General features: G+C 48.0%; 1 protein-coding gene across 2 annotated transcripts in view; it reads left to right on the top strand.

The window, feature by feature from the left end:
• Positions 1–12095, top strand: part of DCP1A (decapping mRNA 1A) — a 233182-nt gene that overhangs the window by 11529 nt on the left and 209558 nt on the right. The window lies entirely within an intron of this gene.

Here is a 12095-nt window from a genome sequence, read left to right as displayed (position 1 = left end):
TGGGTTGTCCACGGCCCCTCGGGTCTTTACCAAGGTAATGACCGAAATGATGGTTCTTCTACGAAGAAAAGGCGTATTAATTATCCCTTACTTGGACGATCTCCTGATAAGGGCAAAGTCCAGAGAACAGCTGGAAGTCGGTGTAGCGCTAACACAAGTAGTGCTTCAGCAACACGGGTGGATTCTAAATCTTCCAAAATCTCAATTGACCCCGACAACACGTCTGCTGTTCCTGGGCATGATTCTGGACACGGTTCAGAAAAAGGTATTTCTCCCGGAAGAGAAAGCAAGGGAGTTATCCGAACTTGTCAAGAACCTCCTAAAACCAGGAACTGTGTCAGTACATCAATGCACAAGAGTCCTGGGAAAGATGGTGGCTTCGTACGAAGCGATTCCATTCGGCAGATTCCATGCACGAACATTTCAGTGGGATCTGCTGGACAAATGGTCCGGATCGCATCTGCACATGCATCAGCGGATAACACTGTCACAGAGAACAAGGTTGTCTCTCCTGTGGTGGTTGTAGACTGCCCATCTGTTAGTGGGCCGCAGATTCGGCATACAGGACTGGGTCCTGGTGACTACGGATGCCAGCCTACGAGGTTGGGGAGCAGTCACAAAGGGAAGAAACTTCCAGGGCGTGTGGTCAAACCTGGAGACGTCTCTTCACATAAATATACTGGAGCTAAGAGCGATCTACAATGCTCTAAGCCTGGCAAAATCGCTGCTTCAGGGTCAGCCGGTGTTGATCCAGTCCGACAACATCACGGCAGTCGCCCACGTAAACCGACAAGGCGGCACGAGAAGCAGGAGTGCAATGGCAGAAGCTGCAAGGATTCTGCGCTGGACGGAGAATCATGTCGTAGCACTGTCAGCAGTGTTCATCCCGGGAGTGGACAACTGGGAAGCAGATTTCCTCAGCAGACACGACCTTCACCCGGGAGAGTGGGGACTTCATCCAGAAGTTTTCCACATGATTGTGAACCGTTGGGAAAAAACAAAGGTGGACATGATGGCGTCTCGCCTCAACAAAAAATTGGACAGGTATTGCGCCAGGTCAAGAGACCCTCAGGCAATAGCTGTGGACGCTCTGGTAACACCGTGGGTGTACCAGTCAGTGTATGTGTTCCCTCCTCTGCCTCTCATACCAAAGGTACTGAGAATTATACGGAAAAGAGGAGTAAGAACAATACTGGTAGCTCCGGACTGGCCAAGAAGAACTTGGTATCCGGAACTTCAAGAGATGCTCACGGAGGATCCGTGGCCTCTACCTCTAAGAAGGGATCTGCTTCAGCAGGGACCTTGTATGTTCCAAGACTTACCGCGGCTGCGTTTGACGGCATGGCGGTTGAACGCCGGATTCTAAAAGAGAAGGGCATTCCTGAGGAAGTTATTCCTACTTTAATTAAAGCCAGGAAAGAAGTGACCGCACAACATTATCACCGCATTTGGAGAAAATATGTTGCGTGGTGTGAGGCCAAGAAGGCTCCAACGGAAGAATTTCAATTGGGTCGATTCTTACATTTCCTGCAAGCAGGATTGTCTATGGGCCTCAAATTGGGGTCCATTAAAGTTCAAATTTCGGCCTTATCAATTTTCTTCCAGAAGGAATTGGCGTCAGTGCCTGAAGTACAAACTTTTGTCAAAGGTGTACTACATATACAACCCCCAATAGTGCCTCCAGTGGCACCGTGGGATTTGAACGTGGTTCTAAATTTTCTCAAATCTCATTGGTTTGAGCCTTTAAAATCGGTAGATTTAAAATACCTTACATGGAAGGTAACCATGCTGTTGGCCCTGGCTTCAGCCAGGAGAGTTTCGGAGTTGGCAGCTTTGTCATACAAAAGCCCATATCTGATATTCCATTCGGACAGGGCAGAATTGAGGACACGTCCTCAATTTCTCCCTAAGGTGGTTTCGGCATTTCACTTGAACCAGCCTATTGTGGTGCCTGCGGCTACTAGCGACTTGGAGGACTCCAAGTTACTGGACGTTGTCAGAGCATTAAAAATATATATTTCATGGACAGCTGGAGTCAGAAAATCTGACTCGTTGTTTACATTGTATGCACCCAACAAGTTGGGTGCTCCTGCGTCTAAACAGACGATTGCACGTTGGATATGTAGTACAATCCAACTTGCACATTCTGTGGCAGGCCTGCCACAGCCTAAATCTGTAAAGGCCCATTCCACAAGGAAAGTGGGCTCATCCTGGGCGGCTGCCCGAGGAGTCTCGGCATTACAACTTTGCCGAGCAGCTACGTGGTCAGGGGAGAACACGTTTGTAAAATTTTACAAATTTGATACTCTGGCTAAAGAGGACCTGGAGTTCTCTCATTCGGTGCTGCAGAGTCATCCGCACTCTCCCGCCCGTTTGGGAGCTTTGGTATAATCCCCATGGTCCTGACGGAGTCCCAGCATCCACTAGGACGTTAGAGAAAATAAGAATTTACTTACCGATAATTCTATTTCTCATAGTCCGTAGTGGATGCTGGGCGCCCATCCCAAGTGCGGATTGTCTGCAATGCTTGTACATAGTTATTGTTACAAAAATCGGGTTATTACTGTTGTTGTGAGCCATCTGTTCAGAGGCTACTTCGTTTGTGTTATCATACTGTTAACTGGGTTCAGATCACAAGTTGTACGGTGTGATTGGTGTGGCTGGTATGAGTCTTACCCGGGATTCAAGATCCTTCCTTATTGTGTACGCTCGTCCGGGCACAGTACCTAACTGAGGCTTGGAGGAGGGTCATAGGGGGAGGAGCCAGTACGCACCATGTGACCTAAAAGCTTTTTTAGATGTGCCCTGTCTCCTGCGGAGCCCGCTATTCCCCATGGTCCTGACTGAGTCCCAGCATCCACTACGGACTATGAGAAATAGAATTATCGGTAAGTAAATTCTTATTTTTTCATCCGATTCCATCCAATTCCGATATATCATTAGTGCTGCACCAACGACCTAGGGGATCCTATACGACAGCCACGGGGACGCGCATCAGATTGGATACGATCTAAAACACATACGATTGTACACAATTTCATACAATATATCAGACGGATATATCGGAATTGTATGAAATCGTGTAAAATTGTCTTAGTGTATGGGGCCCTTTAAGCTGCAAGGAAAAGGATACCCTTGGTAATGAACTGGGATCCCCACTAATTGAATAGGGCTGGCATGGTAAGCTAATTGAATATGCCCCATGAACACTAGAGATGGGCGTTGCTATACACCTAGGCAGGGGCAGAACTCTGGGAGGCAGTGGAGTCGGCTGCTGCCGGGCTCCTGACCTCAAGGGGGCACATCTCCTCCATTGTCTCCAGCTGACTGACCCTGGCGATCGTTCGCTGCAAGGCACTTTCGTGTCAGTGACACGGAAGCTGCCTCCTCGTATATACAGAGAGCTGGCTGTGGCTGCAGCTAGGGGCAGCTCCAGAGTGCAGCTCCTGCCAGGCCCTTCCAGTTGAGCTGGCCGAGTGAAGCTCTCTGTTCCTCCGTTGGGCTGATAGCAGCAGGTAGGCACTGGCAGCACTTTCCTCAAGCTGCACTGTGTGGGGGTGTGTGTAGTCTTAAATAAATAAATGTTGGCAGCACTGTGTTTTATGTGTGCATGTTTAAGTGAGGTGTGTGTGTGGGTGTAAGTGCAGGAGGCATGTGTTTGTTTTTGTTTGTGTTTTTAAGTGAAAGAGGCGTGTGTGCATGTAAGGGAAACGTGTGTGTGAGTGTGAGAGAGGCATTTGTGTGTGTGTGTAAAAGTGAGAGGCGTGTGTATGTTTAAGTGAAAGAGGCATGTGTGTTTAAGTAAAGTAAGGGTGTGTGTGTGTTTAAGCGAAGGAGGCATGTGTGTTTAAGCAAAGGAGACGTGTGTGTGTGTGTTTAAGTTTAGGAGGCATGTGTGTGTGTTTAAACGAAGGAGGCGTGTGTGTGTTTAAGCGAAGGAGACGTGTGTAAGTTAGAGGCGTGTGTGTGTGTGTGTGTTTAAGTGAAAAAGGCGCTTGTGTGTTTTTAAGTAAAATAGGTATTTGTGTGTGTTTAAGTGAAAGAGGCATTTGTGTGTGTGTTTTTATGTGAAAGAGGCGTTTGTGTGTTTTTAAGTGAAAAAGGCGTTTGTGCATTTTTTATATATATATATATATATATATATATATATATATATCTCTCTCTCTCTCTCGATATATCGGCACACCACTGCGCCAAAGCATCTACATTGTGACACGCTGGTGGGTGAGGGAGTACTGTAGGTGTACTATAAAGGTATGCTGGTGTCTATTTTATTGTGATGACTGACTTGGAGTGCCGTCCGCTTTGCTTGTGTATCTATATTACTATTGGGAAAGAGCATGCTGCTACTGTTCACCATGAGTGCCGGATATCTACATATGAAGAGGGTGTGTGTGTGTGGGGGGGGGTGTATGTAAGGGGGGCACCAACATTTTTATATTTTATATTAGTATTATATTTTATATTAGTATATTTTTAGACATATGTTCTCGATTTAATCACATAATAATAAGAATACTGCTTTTGATTAAGTTTAAAAAAAATAAATGTTAGTTTAGTGGTCATTAAAGGGTTTTGGTAATGAACTGAGAGAGTGTGATGTGGTCATCTGTGAAGTGAAAAGTAACACTGGGAGGAGGGCAGAGCGTGAGCTCTATTTTAGATATGTTTTGGAACATCCATGTGCATATGGGGGGTGGGTTTAGTTGGACACATGGGATAAAAGAGTTGGAGATAGCAGTCACAGGGCAGTATAGGTAGATTTAGGTGGTGCTGGCATAGAGGCAGCAGAATGGTTTAATTTCTCCAAAAGAAAAGGTATAAAGAATAAGAAAAGTAGAGTAATAGCAGGGGGACCCTGTCAGATATAGGAAATGGGTTTGCTACTAATAGAAACACTGGAGTAAATTTACTAAGGTGGGAGGTTTTTATTTTTCTTATTTTTTAGAAATGGTGATGTTGCCCATAGCAACCAATCAGTTTCTATCTAATATCTTCTAGAAGCAGCTAAATAAATGTTAAGTAGAATCTGATTGGTTGCCATGAGCAACATCACCAGTTCTAAAAAGCTCCCATCTTAGTAAATTTACCACTCTGATGGAGCATTCAGAAAGGTAGGTGAACCAGGAGAGATTCAGTGTTGCGAAAGAATAGGGTGTTGAGCTATATAGAACACTGCAGGGAGATCAAGGAGAATGAATATGGAGAAGTGACCTTTTGGCTTAACTATGAAGTGATTGTTGGTCACTTTAGTAAGTGTGGGCTTCATAGGAGGAGAGGGTTCAGAGAGAATGGCCTGGAAGATACAGCTAGAAGAGTGTTGGACGCCTACTACACCACTTTGTCGGCTACCAAGTTGAGTGTGGGTGAGGAAGAGACAATAAATCTACAGGGGCAGCAGTATAAAAGGGGTGGGGGGATCAAAGTTTCATTAATAGCACAGAGGCTGATGGAATTAGGGGTTGGAGAGAAATAGGTCCTAGATGAATGTGAGATTCTCACTGACAAATCTAGCATTCCAGAGTTTGGAAAAAGGCACTGCAGAAACACGTGATGAGTTTGGCATGTACATGGTGGGTGGAAGGCTGAGCCTAAATATATAATGGGGATTGTGTGCGCCCTGGGTTGCAGGGTTGATGCCATCAACAGCCAAGATAAGTAAGAAAGAGGACTGATGGGAGCAACAGGCAAGAGAGGGGGCAGTGCGGGTAAGTAAAAAGGTGAGGTTTGAGCAGACATTTTGGAGAGAAGGGACGTGGACGGCTGTTAATACCCCTTTTCCACTAGCTAAATTTCCTGTGTTTTTGCACAGGGGCGCACATTAAAACAGGTTTCTCTAACGTCATAGTGGATGCTGGGGACTCCGTCAGGACCATGGGGATTAGCGGCTCCGCAGGAGACAGGGCACAAAAATAAAGCTTTAGGATCAGGTGGTGTGCACTGGCTCCTCCCCCTATGACCCTCCTCCAAGCCTCAGTTAGGTTTTTGTGCCCGTCCGAGCAGGGTGCAATCTAGGTGGCTCTCCTAAAGAGCTGCTTAGAAAAAGTTTTTAGGTTTTTTATTTTCAGTGAGTCCTGCTGGCAACAGGCTCACTGCAACGAGGGACTTAGGGGAGAAGAAGTGAACTTACCTGCGTGCAGGATGGATTGGCTTCTTAGGCTACTGGACACCATTAGCTCCAGAGGGATCGAACACAGGCCCAGCCATGGAGTCCGGTCCCGGAGCCGCGCCGCCGACCCCCTTACAGATGCCGAAAAGCGAAGAGGTCCAGAAACCGGCGGCAGAAGACTTTTCAGTCTTCATGAGGTAGCGCACAGCACTGCAGCTGTGCGCCATTGTTGTCACACACTTCACACCAGCGGTCACGGAGGGTGCAGGGCGCTGCAGGGGGCGCCCTGGGCAGCAATGAGAATACCTTGTTCTGGCTAAAAAATACATCACATATAGCCCTTGGGGCTATATGGATGTATTTAACCCCTGCCAGGTCTCACAAACTCCGGAGAAGAGCCCGCCGAAATAGGGGGCGGGGCCTATCTCCTCAGCACACAGCGCCATTTTCCTGCTCAGCTCCGCTGCGAGGAAGGCTCCCAGGACTCTCCCCTGCACTGCACTACAGAAACAGGGTAAAAAAGAGAGGGGGGGGGGCACTTTTTTTGGCGTTTTTGATATATATTAAGCTGCTATAAGGGAGACAACACTTCTATAGGGTTGTTCCTATATATTTATAGCGCTTGGGTGTGTGCTGGCAAACTCTCCCTCTGTCTCCCCAAAGGGCTAGTGGGGTCCTGTCTTCGATAAGAGCATTCCCTGTGTGTCTGCTGTGTGTCGGTACGTGTGTGTCGACATGTATGAGGACGATGTTGGTGTGGAGGCGGAGCAATTGCCGGTAATGGTGATGTCACCCCCTAGGGAGTCGACACCGGAATGGATGGCTTTATTTATGGAATTACGTGATAATGTCAGCACATTACAAAAATCAGTTGACGACATGAGACGGCCGGAAAACCAGTTAGTACCTGTACAGGCGTCTCAGACACCGTCAGGGGCTGTAAAACGCCCTTTACCTCAGTCGGTCGACACAGACCCAGACACGGACACCGAATCTAGTGTCGACGGTGAAGAAACAAACGTATTTTCCAGTAGGGCCACACGTTATATGATCACGGCAATGAAGGAGGCTTTACATATCTCTGATACTGCATGTACCACAAAAAGGGGTATTATGTGGGGTCTGAAAAAACTACCTGTAGTTTTTCCTGAATCAGACGAATTGAATGAAGTGTGTGATGAAGCGTGGGTTAACCCCGATAGAAAACTGCTAATTTCAAAGAAGTTATTGGCATTATATCCTTTCCCGCCAGAGGTTAGGGCGCGCTGGGAAACACCCCCTAGGGTGGATAAGGCGCTCACACGCTTATCAAAACAAGTGGCGTTACCGTCTCCTGAAACGGCCGCCCTCAAGGATCCAGCAGATAGGAGGCTGGAAACTACCCTGAAAAGTATATACACTCATACTGGTGTTATACTGCGACCAGCCATCGCTTCTGCATGGATGTGCAGTGCTGGGGTGGTTTGGTCGGATTCCCTGACTGAAAATATTGATACCCTGGATAGGGACAGTATTTTACTGACTATAGAGCATTTAAAGGATGCATTTCTATATATGCGAGATGCACAGAGGGATATTTGCACTCTGGCATCGAGAGTAAGTGCGATGTCCATATCTGCCAGAAGAAGTTTATGGACGCGACAATGGTCAGGTGATGCGGATTCCAAACGGCATATGGAAGTATTGCCGTATAAGGGGGAGGAATTATTTGGGGTCGGTCTATCGGATTTGGTGGCCACGGCAACAGCCGGGAAATCCACCTTTTTACCTCAGGTCCCCTCCCAACAGAAAAAGACACCGTCTTTTCAGCCGCAGTCCTTTCGTTCCTATAGGAACAAGCGGGCGAAAGGACAGTCATATTTGCCCCGAGGCAAAGGAAAGGGTAAGAGAGTGCACCAAGCAGCTTCTTCCCAGGAGCAGAAGCCCCCCCCCGGCTTCTGCAAAGCCCTCAGCATGACGTTGTGGCTTTACAAGCGGACTCAGGGGCGGTGGGGGGTCGACTCAAGAATTTCAGCGCACAGTGGGCTCACTCACAGGTGGACCCCTGGATCCTGCAGATAATATCTCAGGGTTACAGGTTGGAATTCGAGAAGTCTCCCCCTCGCCGGTTCCTAAAGTCTGCTCTGCCAACGTCTCCCTCAGACAGGGCGACGGTATTGGAAGCCATTCACAAGCTGTATTCTCAGCAGGTGATAGTCAAGGTACCCCTCCTACAACAGGGAAAGGGGTATTATTCCACACTATTTGTGGTACCGAAGCCGGACGGCTCGGTAAGACCTATTCTAAATCTGAAATCTTTGAACCTGTACATACAAAAATTCAAGTTCAAGATGGAGTCACTCAGAGCAGTGATAGCGAATCTGGAAGAAGGGGACTTTATGGTGTCCCTGGACATCAAGGATGCTTACCTGCATGTCCCAATTTGCCCTTCACATCAAGGGTACCTCAGGTTCGTGGTGCAAAACTGTCATTATCAGTTTCAGACGCTGCCGTTTGGATTGTCCACGGCACCTCGGGTCTTTACCAAGGTAATGGCCGAAATGATGTTTCTTCTACGAAGAAAAGGCGTATTAATTATCCCTTACTTGGACGATCTCCTGATAAGGGCAAGGTCCAGGGAACAGCTGGGGGACGTTGTAGCACTAACCCAAATAGTGCTGCAACAGCACGGGTGGATTCTGAATTTTCCAAAATCTCAATTGACCCCGACGACACGTCTGCTGTTCCTGGGAATGATTCTGGACACGGTTCAGAAAAAGGTGTTTCTTCCGGAGGAGAAAGCCAAGGAGTTATCCGAACTTGTCAGGAACCTCCTAAAACCAGGGAAAGTGTCTGTGCATCAATGCACAAGAGTCCTGGGAAAGATGGTGGCTTCTTACGAAGCGATTCCATTCGGCAGATTCCACGCACGAACTTTTCAGTGGGATCTGCTGGACAAATGGTCCGGATCGCATCTGCCGATGCATCAGCGGATAACCTTGTCGCCACGGACAAGGGTGTCTCTTCTGTGGTGGTTGCAGAGTGCTCATCTGTTAGAGGGCCGCAGATTCGGCATACAGGACTGGGTCCTGGTGACCACGGATGCCAGTCTGAGAGGCTGGGGAGCGGTCACACAGGGAAGAAACTTCCAGGGAGTATGGTCAAACCTGGAGATGTCTCTTCACATAAATATACTGGAGCTAAGAGCGATTTACAATGCTCTAAGCCTGGCAAAACCCCTGCTTCAGGGTCAGCCGGTGTTGATCCAGTCGGACAACATCACGGCAGTCGCCCACGTAAACAGACAGGGCGGCACAAGAAGCAGGAGAGCAATGGCAGAAGCTGCAAGGATTCTTCGCTGGGCGGAAGATCATGTGATAGCACTGTCAGCAGTGTTCATTCCGGGAGTGGACAACTGGGAAGCAGACTTCCTCAGCAGACACGATCTACACCCGGGAGAGTGGGGACTTCATCCAGAAGTCTTCCACATGATTGTGAACCGTTGGGAAAAACCAAAGGTGGACATGATGGCGTCTCGCCTCAACAAAAAACTGGACAGGTATTGCGCCAGGTCAAGAGACCCTCAGGCAATAGCTGTGGACGCTCTGGTAACGCCGTGGGTATTCCAGTCAGTGTATGTGTTTCCTCCTCTGCCTCTCATACCAAAAGTACTGAGAATTATACGGCAAAGGGGAGTAAGAACGATACTCGTGGCTCCGGATTGGCCAAGAAGAACTTGGTACCCGGAACTTCAGGAGATGCTCACGGAAGATCCGTGGCCTCTACCTCTAAGACGGGACCTGCTTCAGCAGGGACCGTGTCTATTCCAAGACTTACCGCGGCTGCGTTTGACGGCATGGCGGTTGAACGCCGAATTCTAAGGGAAAAAGGCATTCCGGAAGAGGTCATTCCTACACTGGTAAAAGCCAGGAAGGAGGTAACTGCACAACATTATCACCGCATTTGGAGAAAATATGTTGCGTGGTGTGAGGCCAGGAAGGCCCCCACGGAGGAATTTCAATTGGGTCGATTCCTACATTTCCTGCAAACAGGATTGTCTATGGGCCTCAAGTTGGGGTCCATTAAGGTTCAAATTTCGGCCCTGTCGATTTTCTTCCAGAAAGAATTGGCTTCAGTTCCTGAAGTCCAGACTTTTGTAAAAGGAGTACTACATATACAGCCCCCGGTTGTGCCCCCAGTGGCTCCGTGGGACCTTAATGTAGTTTTGGATTTTCTCAAATACCATTGGTTTGAGCCACTCAAATCGGCGGATTTGAAATATCTTACATGGAAAGTAACCATGCTACTGGCCCTGGCTTCAGCCAGGAGAGTGTCAGAATTGGCGGCTTTATCGTATAAAAGCCCATATCTGATTTTCCATTCGGACAGGGCAGAACTGCGGACGCGTCCTCATTTTCTGCCTAAGGTGGTGTCAGCGTTTCACCTGAACCAGCCTATTGTGGTGCCTGCGGCTACTAGCGATTTGGAGGATTCCAAGTTGCTGGACGTTGTCAGGGCATTGAAAATATATATTTCAAGGACGGCTGGAGTCAGAAAATCTGACTCGCTGTTTATACTGTATGCACCCAACAAGCTGGGTGCTCCTGCTTCTAAGCAGACGATTGCTCGTTGGATTTGTAGCACAATTCAACTTGCACATTCTGTGGCAGGCCTGCCACAGCCTAAATCTGTCAAGGCCCATTCCACAAGGAAGGTGGGCTCATCCTGGGCGGCTGCCCGAGGGGTCTCGGCATTACAACTCTGCCGAGCAGCTACGTGGTCGGGGGAGAACACGTTTGTAAAATTCTACAAATTTGATACCCTGGCTAAAGAGGACCTGGAGTTTTCTCATTCGGTGCTGCAGAGTCATCCGCACTCTCCCGCCCGTTTGGGAGCTTTGGTATAATCCCCATGGTCCTGACGGAGTCCCCAGCATCCACTAGGACGTTAGAGAAAATAAGATTTTACTTACCGATAAATCTATTTCTCGTAGTCCGTAGTGGATGCTGGGCGCCCATCCCAAGTGCGGATTGTCTGCAATACTTGTACATAGTTATTGTTACAAAGAAATCGGGTTGTTATTGTTGTGAGCCGTCTGTTCAGAGGCTCCTACGTTGTCATACTGTTAACTGGGTTCAGATCACAAGTTGTACGGTGTGATTGGTGTGGCTGGTATGAGTCTTACCCGGGATTCAAAATCCTTCCTTATTGTGTACGCTCGTCCGGGCACAGTATCCTAACTGAGGCTTGGAGGAGGGTCATAGGGGGAGGAGCCAGTGCACACCACCTGATCCTAAAGCTTTATTTTTGTGCCCTGTCTCCTGCGGAGCCGCTAATCCCCATGGTCCTGACGGAGTCCCCAGCATCCACTACGGACTACGAGAAATAGATTTATCGGTAAGTAAAATCTTATTTTTTAGTAGGTGGAAACAGCACAACACGGGTTGAGTGACCCTGGAATCCTACACGGGTAACTACCTGGGTTGAACACGGTAATGAAGCTTTTAGGCTTTTACAGAGCTTACCCGGGTTAAGTGGAAACCGATCCGACCTGGGAATAACCCGTGTCGAAGTGCAGTGGAAACGCCGGGGCCGACACGGATTATAGCCGGGTTAAAAATCCCGGGTCAGACCTGGTACTCAGGTGGAAAAGGGGTATGTGCACAGCAGGGTGGTGTAAGAGCAGTGGTTCCCAAATTCAGTCCTCAAGGAGCACTGACGGTCCAGATTTTAAGTATATCCATGCTTGGCCACAGATGACTTAATTTATACCTCAGTCAATTGATTAACCATATGTGCTGAGCCATGAATATCTTTAAAACCTGTACCTTTATTGCTCCTTTGAGGACCAAGTTTGGAAATCACTGTGTCAGAGGGAGGAAAATAAAGGGTTTGTATAGGGGTGGCAGAGAGTAAGTCATTATACATGATAATCCCTAACAACAAGTCTTTTTGTCTAATGTTGGAGAGGGTGTATGCATTAAGGAGTGGTAACTGGTTCTACGTG

This window comes from Pseudophryne corroboree, chromosome 9 (genome assembly GCF_028390025.1).
Source record: "Pseudophryne corroboree isolate aPseCor3 chromosome 9, aPseCor3.hap2, whole genome shotgun sequence".
Taxonomy (NCBI): domain Eukaryota; kingdom Metazoa; phylum Chordata; class Amphibia; order Anura; family Myobatrachidae; genus Pseudophryne; species Pseudophryne corroboree.
Note: the sequence above shows the minus strand (reverse complement) of the source record. Positions and strands in the feature narration are given on the sequence as shown.